The 9,031-nt window shown below is 45.0% G+C and overlaps 1 protein-coding gene across 3 annotated transcripts in view; it reads left to right on the forward strand.

Moving 5' to 3' along the window:
* The window catches only part of LOC108547876 (protein Tob1), a 152,163-nt gene that overhangs the window by 85,568 nt on the left and 57,564 nt on the right, over positions 1–9,031 (forward strand). Inside the window, exon 1 of one of the 3 annotated variants that reach the window (XM_017900583.1) lies at positions 389–555. The exons of the other annotated variants lie outside the window; for them this stretch is intronic. The gene's annotated coding sequence lies outside the window, so the exon portion shown is untranslated. Of the gene's footprint in view, positions 1–388; positions 556–9,031 lie in introns of those variants that run through there. 3 annotated transcript variants of the gene reach the window in all.

A 9,031-nucleotide genomic window follows, 5' to 3' on the forward strand; every position in this document is an offset into this window, starting at 1 on the left:
CGGTTCAGGCGCACATTTGCCGCGTCTGTGGCGCAGTAATCGCGCCTGATTCCTCGATATTCCATCATGGCGCTCGATATATCGAATCGCTGCTCTCGCGTATCTTCGCGTATATACGCCGTTCGAAACGTTGCGTCGAACGTTGTATCGTATACTTCTAACACGCGTATATCGTCTTCGTACTAGAATCGACGGGAAAATAAGTCGTGGTAGTGACGTATATAAAAGTGCGCATTCTAGAAACATTTCGAAAGTTCCGAATATACGTGTTGGTAACGCGTTGGCGAAATATAGAGCTGGATATATTTACGAGCGAGATTATCGATCGAGTGGACATCGATATCGAGTTTTAACGGTAAAAGAGGTACGCAGTGTCGTAGCATCGCGAAGTTCGATGCATAGGCGTGATTCGTCCGTTGGAATGTGCAGTCTCGTTGAAAAGGTAAACGAATATCCGTCGGTTCGATGCATCGATCTGGAAATCGTACCCGTTGTCAGTCGATGCGAGGCGTTTCGCTTTTCTTCAAGGTCGCCGTGATCTGGAACGATCGCACGGTGAGTCAGCCTCTTGGTATTACATCAAACAAACATACCTATTACGACAAATTACGTTAAGGTCGTAACGCCGTCTGGAACGTGCTTTTCCTACTGCGGAAATAACGATTTCCATTCGCGTTTCTGGATCGTGTGACGCATCGCGTGCGCGTTGAACGAATTAACGAATTAGGCGCGTTAATGAATTAATGGGTCAAAACGCGATATAGGTATTTACGCATTTATTTACGTCAGATTGCTCGGGCTGCTTACGAAAATAGTGCGACAATAATAGCAAGGTCGCAGCCGCTATTCGAGATGGCGCGACGCGTCAGTGACTCGCGTTTGACGAATTAATTGATTGCAATAGCCTGATGGATTATAATGGTGCGTACACAAAGCAGGATGCAGATTTTGTTTTTGTTTACGCGCGCATTTTTACGGGACTACTTTTATTATCGATTAAAACGGAACGTATAGTAAAGTGGATGGGGATATTCGTGATTATTATTCAAATTTATACCGTTTATAAAATCGATATTAAAAATTATTCGTGGGCTCGAATCTTCGAACGCATCTCGTGAAAGTTGATCGATAACGTATATTGAACACTTCATTAATCGTCAACGTCGTTCGCACCGATGATCTTTACCTTCTTCCTTGCGCAACGTAAACAGATTGCGAAATAATTTCTAACTCTGGGGACATTCTTAAGCAAAGGATGGCAAACTGAAATATTTTTATTCCCTCGTAAAATACCCTCGCCTCGAAAGCTTTTACACGTTATGCAAGGTAGCCATTCCGAGGATCTTATCGCGCATGCGCGAATCAGCGTTTCGCTTCGAAAATGGCGCTCTTTTCGATACGATGTATTTACATCCATCTCCGAACTATTTAACATCGAAATACCATTTTTTCTCCTGCCCTGATGTATTTCCGTTCTCCATCTATATTCGTACGTCGTAAATAGACGCAATCTCTTTTTCGATTTAACCTCGAATATTCTCCAATTTTATCTGCCGTGATTATATAAAGCCAGCAGTGAACGAATCGAGGTCCGAGCCGATTAGTCCGACGTCCGTGATGGTTAAAAAATCGCAGCGATACAAATAACCGTTCGGACGGAGAATTTTATCGGCGATTCGTTTCCCGTATTTCGCGAAACGTGAAGTCATTTCGAACGATCGCGAGCGCGCGTTTCCTCCGCGCGGTTCGAATTTTTTCGCGATTCGAGTCACGCGAGTCGAGGAAAACGGAATTCAATAGACCCATCGGCGACGGAGAGGAGAATAGGGAAAAGAGAAATAGGGAGAAGGACAGGCTCTCCTTCTCTCTCTCTCTCTCTCTCTCTCTCTCTCTCTCTCTCTCTCTCTCTCTCTCTCTCTAGAGAGAAGGACAGGCTCTCCTTCTCTCTCTCTCTCTCTCTAGCGTTCACTCGTGTACTCGCTCTCTCGGTGCAGTGGCACGAGGCAAACGAATTATCCAACTCGTGCCGTCCATCGAAATCGGATTATCGTCGATTCCTCTGCACCCACCCACACCCACACCACCCTGCCGTGTGTATCGATTTTCGACGCTCTGTATACCGGCAACTTATTTCCCCTGCGCCGTAAACATTCCGTCCTAAGCATTCGTCGCGCGGATTAATCACGGTTTAATTGGAAAATCTCGCTCGGCAAATAAAGCTTTCGAGGCCGGTGCAAACATGTCAGCCAGGGCTGGTCACCGGGACCCTCGTCTCGTTCTGTCTGCCGCTGTCGTCCTCCATAGCAAAGGATAGTTGTGGAACAATTTTGCTCGGTCTTTAAAGAAACCGACGAATTTATAAATTATTTACACCGTGGAAAATTGAGAATTTCGCTCGAGCTTTTCTATTAATTTCGAATCTAATTGTAATCGTCGTTATTCACCCCTCCGCAGCGACGCGAAATTCAATGGTGCTCGAGACTGGGGAAAATCGGCTGGTAATTAACGAATGTCTCTGGCGGGTTGGTCGAAAATTAATACCTACCCCTGCGCCGAAGAATTCTCGCTGACGATAAATTCTCGCGTGGGTGCTGCATTATGGCAGGCGAGATTAAACGTAGTCACCGGTGGAAAGAAAGGAGGTCGGGGTTTCGACAGGGGTGCACGCGTGGCGTAGACGCCGGGTTTAGTTGGGTATAAAATCAATCGTGCTCAACGAACTCCGCGTCTCCTGGTAATTAGTGTCCTCTGCTAATTATCGCGTGACGATTCGCCAGCCTCGCGGACCCTCTCCATTATCGCCGCGTCGGGAAAGCGATTATCGGAGATTACGAGCGGGTCGAGTGCGTTTCGCCGTGATTAACCGCGATAGGTAACGCTGCTTCCACGATTTTTCCAGTTATCGCTGCTGAAAGGAGCACGAGCTGCGAGATTACCGCTTTACGGCTCGCTGCGAAGTCTCCGGGGCTCGAACCTTGTCCGAGAACAGGAGACCGTGACACAGCAGCGAATTAGAATCTGCTGTTCGAAATGCGAGGTTTTGAAACGCGCAGATCGGCGGTATGAATAAAATATGAGTTTCCCTGTTGACCTACTTGGAACACAATTTTTATATACTCCGCTGATTTATCGAGACGCGTTAAAAATTTGCACGAGAGACTAAAAGGCTGTTGGCGTTTAAAGAGGTTCGTTTTGAAATCGTGCATCTCGAAACTCGAAATTGGAACACGAGTCGTTCGCACGAGAATCCATCGGAGATGCGCTCTTCTAGGAATGATCAACGATATTTTTAGCGTATTTTCTTTAACGTCAAACACGTGGACCACCGATCTCGCTTATGAACTATACGTGCATCGAGTTTTAAAATCGTTTCGTTCCACGCTGTTCGTTATACAGTCGAATCTTTTCCAGTAAAGTTCCTTTTCATTCAACTGCAGAATTCTGCGTATTTCACGATCACCGGCACGATTAACAAGAAAATCACGTTCTCCGTTTCATTCGCGAAATCGCGTTTCACCCTTCCGAGCGATCACGAAGGTAATGCAAATTCAATCTCGCCTCTTTCTTCCCTGCGGAGGGTAGCTCGCGCGCGTATGCGCACCTGTATACGTGCGCGCGTGTGTACATGGCCGGCGAAAGAGCCACGGGGTAGGTGGAAAAGCCTGGAAACACGAAACGCAAATTCCACGTACGGGGTGCAGGGAAAAGGAGAAAATCGGGACGAGTTCTCGCTGAAGCTACAATTCATCCGGTCTCGTGATCGAAATAAATTTCCCCGACACATTCGGCCTTTACTGGGCCATCGAGCAACGCGTGCAGACGCGTTTTACGAGGGGGTGAGGCGAAAGTCGAAATTTCATCGCCCACCACTTCTTTCGCTCGCGTCCGGTTATCTCGTTCCCCTAATGCCGGGACAGGGTGAGAAAGAGCGCGTCTATCCAGCCCTGAAAAGGCTCCCGGACCTCTGCCTCGTTTTACAGACTTTGCCCGCGCGATAAACGCTATTGGCCTTGTAAATCAGCGTCTGCTTTTACGCCATGCTAGGGATCTTCTATTTGCACGTGCCGCTGCAATTTCTAAAGTTTTTCCTTTTCTTTTAATTTTTGGACGATGCAAAAGGCTTGGTTGCTCGATGAGAAGCTTGATTTGCCTGGGGACTGTTAATTAAACGGGAGTGTGAGAAAGAGTTAAATTTTCGATGGATAACAGGAAACTAGTTATTTTGAAATGGGTGTCGCAATGGTTTTCTCAGAATCGAGTGTGCAGTCGCGTCAAAATTACGCCTGGAATTTTTCTGAAGGTAAAATTCTCGATGTTTCGAAACGACCTATATACAACTCAGTCCGTGTTCATAATCACCCGCACATATGTAGAATATTCTTGCCAGAAAATTGCAAAATAATTGCCTCTTAACTAGCATTTAACCTTGCCTACTTTCCCCTCTTCTCGTTCCGCAAATGAAGATCGTAGGACAGAAAAGGCCACCCATTATCTGCCATTATCTCCTTATATATCACCTCGTATATCTGACAAGGGAAAAATTATTCAAACGTAATTAAGAAAACGATTTACAATGTTGAAACTTGTAATCTCTAATATACGATGTCAAATCCTAGTTTATTCTAGCCAAACAATCCCTCCCCTCGCAGCTTCTTGCCATCTCAGCTACCGAAGATTGTCATCCATTCCGTTATCATCTGCGAAAATTATAATTATATTATTATAATTTTATTTGACATTTATTCCCAAGAAATCATTTTTGTTCGACTATTAATCGTTTACGGGATATCGCGGATGATTGGGTTAATCGAAAGCAAAAGCGGGGAACCGGCGTTTTCTCGTTGGCAGTGGAACAAAGGCCGACAAACGACTTTCCACGCATCGGGAAACCGAAAGCTCGAGCTTCGCGTCGATCCGACCTCGACGCCTCGCGTTTGGTAATCCTCGAAGCGTTCGAGCAGTCATCGCACGCGAGCCGCGATACATCTTGCTTTGAACGTCGAAGGCGAACGAAGTTCGCGGAAGCACGATCGCTTTTCACGCGTCACCAGCCGATCCATCAACTTCAGGATCGCCCTCAGGCTGGCCGAGAATAACGCCAGAAAGCCGAGTGCGAGGCGCGCCATTGTTCCTCGTTGTTCCATTCCGGACGCGTAGCAGCGTTCTGCTAGTGAATCGTTCGCGTCTCTTCCCTCTTTTTTCCCTCTTTTTCCTTGTCGTCCGCCAACGAAGCCTCTTTGCTCTTCGTTTCGCGAAAAAATTCAAACGTGAAAGGATTGCGAATGGCAAGTTCGAAGTAGGTAAACGTCTCTCGGACTTGTTTCTGTCATCGCGCGATTCTGACCATCTTGGAGCACGGACCTTGACCACGAGGGAGGGAAAAACTGGAATTTTGGAATTTTGTTCCGATATCTTGTACGCGGAACTCGTGTTTGCGAGAAGGAAAATGGTGGTCACTCGAGGGATATTGTTTTTCACGCGTGACACTGAAAAAGATCTATTAATTATACTTTCAAATAAGAGATTAAAGAAACGCGTGTTTCTTGAAATCAAAGAAGCATTGTAAACGTTATTTTTCTTTTATACTGCTCAATCTTTCAATGGTCACTATAAAAAAACGTGTCAACTTGATTAATATACGGTCAATTTATATTTGCATCATACTACTACCACCATTATAGTATATTAGTAGTAGTATTCGCCGTGTATTTTTACCGTAATCCAATATATGCTACATAGTAGACAGGTCGGATATCGGTTTGTACGAGGTTTACAGAATCCATGAACCAACACAAGCTGTAGAGTATCCATAGCCACTTGACTATGTTACAGCGCTTATGGCAACAATTATCAGTATCTATTTGCTTGTAGTATTTGGCGGACAGATTTAATATGCTCATCCCACGTAATCACCAATACCAATACCAATGTTAACCCTTTGCACTCGGCGAGTTTTTCGTTAGAGGAAAATAGTAATTCGAAGGTTGACGATATTTCTAAAACAGTAAATAAGAAATCGTATGCAATTTAAGACTTAAGTAGATTTATTTTACCTCGATATCCCAAACATCGTTGGGTAATTGTAAATTTGACACGTTAATTAACATCCAGCTTTAGAATCTGATTAAATGGCTACTGAGAGGCGCCTCTCGAGTGCAAAGGGTTAGAGAAAACGAATAAAATCAGGGTTCCGATGAAAGTAGGAGTACCCAAATTCGCTTTAAGAGCGAAATACCCGAAACCAGAAATTTCGACCCGTCTGGTTAGTCTGAGTTTTAATTGCCATGGTTACGTAACGAGTGTAAGTATTCGTTTTGTCGGTAATTTGAAGAAAATGGCAGAAGGGAAAGTCATGGTTGTTTGGACCGCGAAGGATCGTTATGGAGTTATGGTGAAAGCAGTGACATTTAACAACGGTGTTCCCTTTTTAGTAATCGTCATCCGTGAACTCCGTTTGACATATCGTTTGCCTCCGGTTTGCTTCCCCGGGACGAAAGGTTGCGATTCTTAAATACTGCCCGTGGCTCGTCGTGAACTTTGTCCGCGGCTGGCGTCACCCGATGACAGTCACAGATACGGCCATTTATAATAATTCCGTTGCAACAATTATCGTTGAACTCCTACGGACATCTTTAATCTTCTCACGCGCGCGGGGCCCGGTTCCCCCGCGGAAACGCCGACATCCTCGAGCGATTCGGAAAATATTATTCCTGCGACGGGATGGCTGAACAAATCCGGCCAAAAGTCTGTAACAACACGTGCTTCGAAAACACGAGGTTACGCCCGTGTCTTGCTTTCTCGCCGATTCCTCTAACAACCACGAATCTCCAGCCATATTTCGTCAGCGGGACTCCACGAATTTCGAAATACTAGCAAATTTACCATAAAGCCCCGTTATGTAAAAGGCGTGTAGCACTCTCTATGGGGCTACGTTCAAAAACCTTGCCGTAACCCGGGCTACAATTGCGAAACAGCTAAATTCGTGATACAAAATGGGAAGGGGCCTGGTCAGTCTTGTCAGTCTTCGTGGTTCATCGAGATCATAAATTACGGGAATGTCCAATTACGCTAATATCGCGTCATTTATATCTCAACGAAACAAAATGTCGACTCCAGTTTCGAATTAAATTGTAAACATAGGACCTCCTTTGCAAAGAAGACTTGCGAAACATGTAATATGCCCTTGACAGTGGATCACGTTATCTTGGAGTGCAGAAAGTACACTGCAAATCGACCAGAACACAACTTAAAACCCGCTCTGAAAGATAACCTGATAGACAACAACGCAACGGAGAATCTGTTACGATATCTAAAACGAACTAAACTGTACAACAGGCTATAACTTACCTAAAGCCGCTAATAAGCCATAAGTAGTTGATGCGACATTAAATAACCAAATAAAGAAAAAAAAATTTGGAAAAAGAAAAATCGTAGGTAAATTTGATGAACAAAATATTCGTGTTTTAAAAGTCCCGGAAGATAGACACGCGTTGTCCCGTGCCACAAATACTATGCCGTTTCGAGAGCTAAAACATTTAGTAGACGATTGCGAAAAGGTTGATAGATATGCTTACAACTTAGAAAAAATAGTGGAGGGTAGAGAGAACGAGGAGATAGTAAGATGGTTGAAAAGTGTAGAGAGAAGAAAGGCTGCAATGAATAAAGAATATATAATACAAAGTTTAGACATTAGGATAGAGACAAATGGTATGGAAGGATGAAAGAAAACGCGGATAATTTTAAACCAAGTTCATTTCTTGACCCGTGGACCGAAATTAATAAATAATAATAATTTGGAAAAGAAAATCGTAAATAAATTTTATTAACAAAGAGATTGGAATTTGAAAAGTCCCCTGAAGATAGATACGCGTTGTCCCGTGTAAGAAACACGATATCCCGTTTGTAAATAATTACGACGAATCTGGAGAAGGAAGCCACTGACGCAAAATACGACCACGCGAACGCAGTTACGGGTTATGTGGCGAATAGCTGGAAACGCATAGGCGAGGAGCGTTTCATCCGAGCGAGCAAGAGCAACGCAGTTGTACCCTTTTTCCGCGGACAACAAACGAACCGAGGATCCCGCTGTTTCGTGTAGAAGCGTTGGAACACGCGTTGCAACCTCGGTGCATTAGGATCAGCATAGTCGTGACGCAAGCGAGGTTTATTGATTCGCAGAATCCAATATAACGAAGCCAAGCGCGGGAGGGAGGAGGGGTATCTGCTGTGGTTTTATAGGCCGCTGGTATTGTTGGCAAAAATCGTGCGAGCTAGGTACCGACGATCGATTTCGAGTGTCCCTGAGATTCGACAGCCTCCACAGATTTCGTCGACCCATTTTTCCCCGAGCTCGCTTCTAGCTTCTGGTGAAACCACGCGCACAGGAACTCGACGATTCGCCGTTGCTTTATGTAATCGATTACGAAACCACGAAACCGCCTTCGCGAGGAATCAGCAAGCCGACACGGCGCGGAGTTAAAGCTTCCTCTGTTCGCAGCTATGCACCGTCTGATCAGTCACTGTGGCTCTCTACTCGAACCTTGGGATAGTTGGCCGTCAGTGAAAATGCAGAGCTATAGGTGCACGGCAAGATGGGTTCGTCCGTCGTTCCGAGGTGTTACGACGGTTTTACTATTTGCAGAATTTTGGCAGCCACCGGTGGCGTTCGAGTGTCCCTCGAAACACCGAGAATAACTCGGCAAAAATTTACTTTGACATTGCGCTGGGAGAAAGAGAATTTCCAACGACGTTCGCTAATTATCGAAATCTGCTTCGCCGTTTATCAACGCACACGCGATTATTTAACCACTCGCGTTCTCTCGCTCCCGTCGATAAATGCTATTTCATTGTATGCAATTGACGTAGCGTTTAATTCCCGTTCTCAGTCTTACACATACCCAACATTGTCTACGGCGTATCATTCAGCGCACCGAGCCACAGCTCCTGCGAATTTTCGAGAAGCGTTTAAATACTTCATCAAACGGAATTTCCCGTGTTGAAAGGTAACATCAGAAGAGAATATTCGTAGCTT

Source organism: Eufriesea mexicana, unplaced genomic scaffold (assembly GCF_001483705.2).
Source record: "Eufriesea mexicana isolate 0111107269 unplaced genomic scaffold, ASM148370v2 scaffold1272, whole genome shotgun sequence".
Taxonomy (NCBI): domain Eukaryota; kingdom Metazoa; phylum Arthropoda; class Insecta; order Hymenoptera; family Apidae; genus Eufriesea; species Eufriesea mexicana.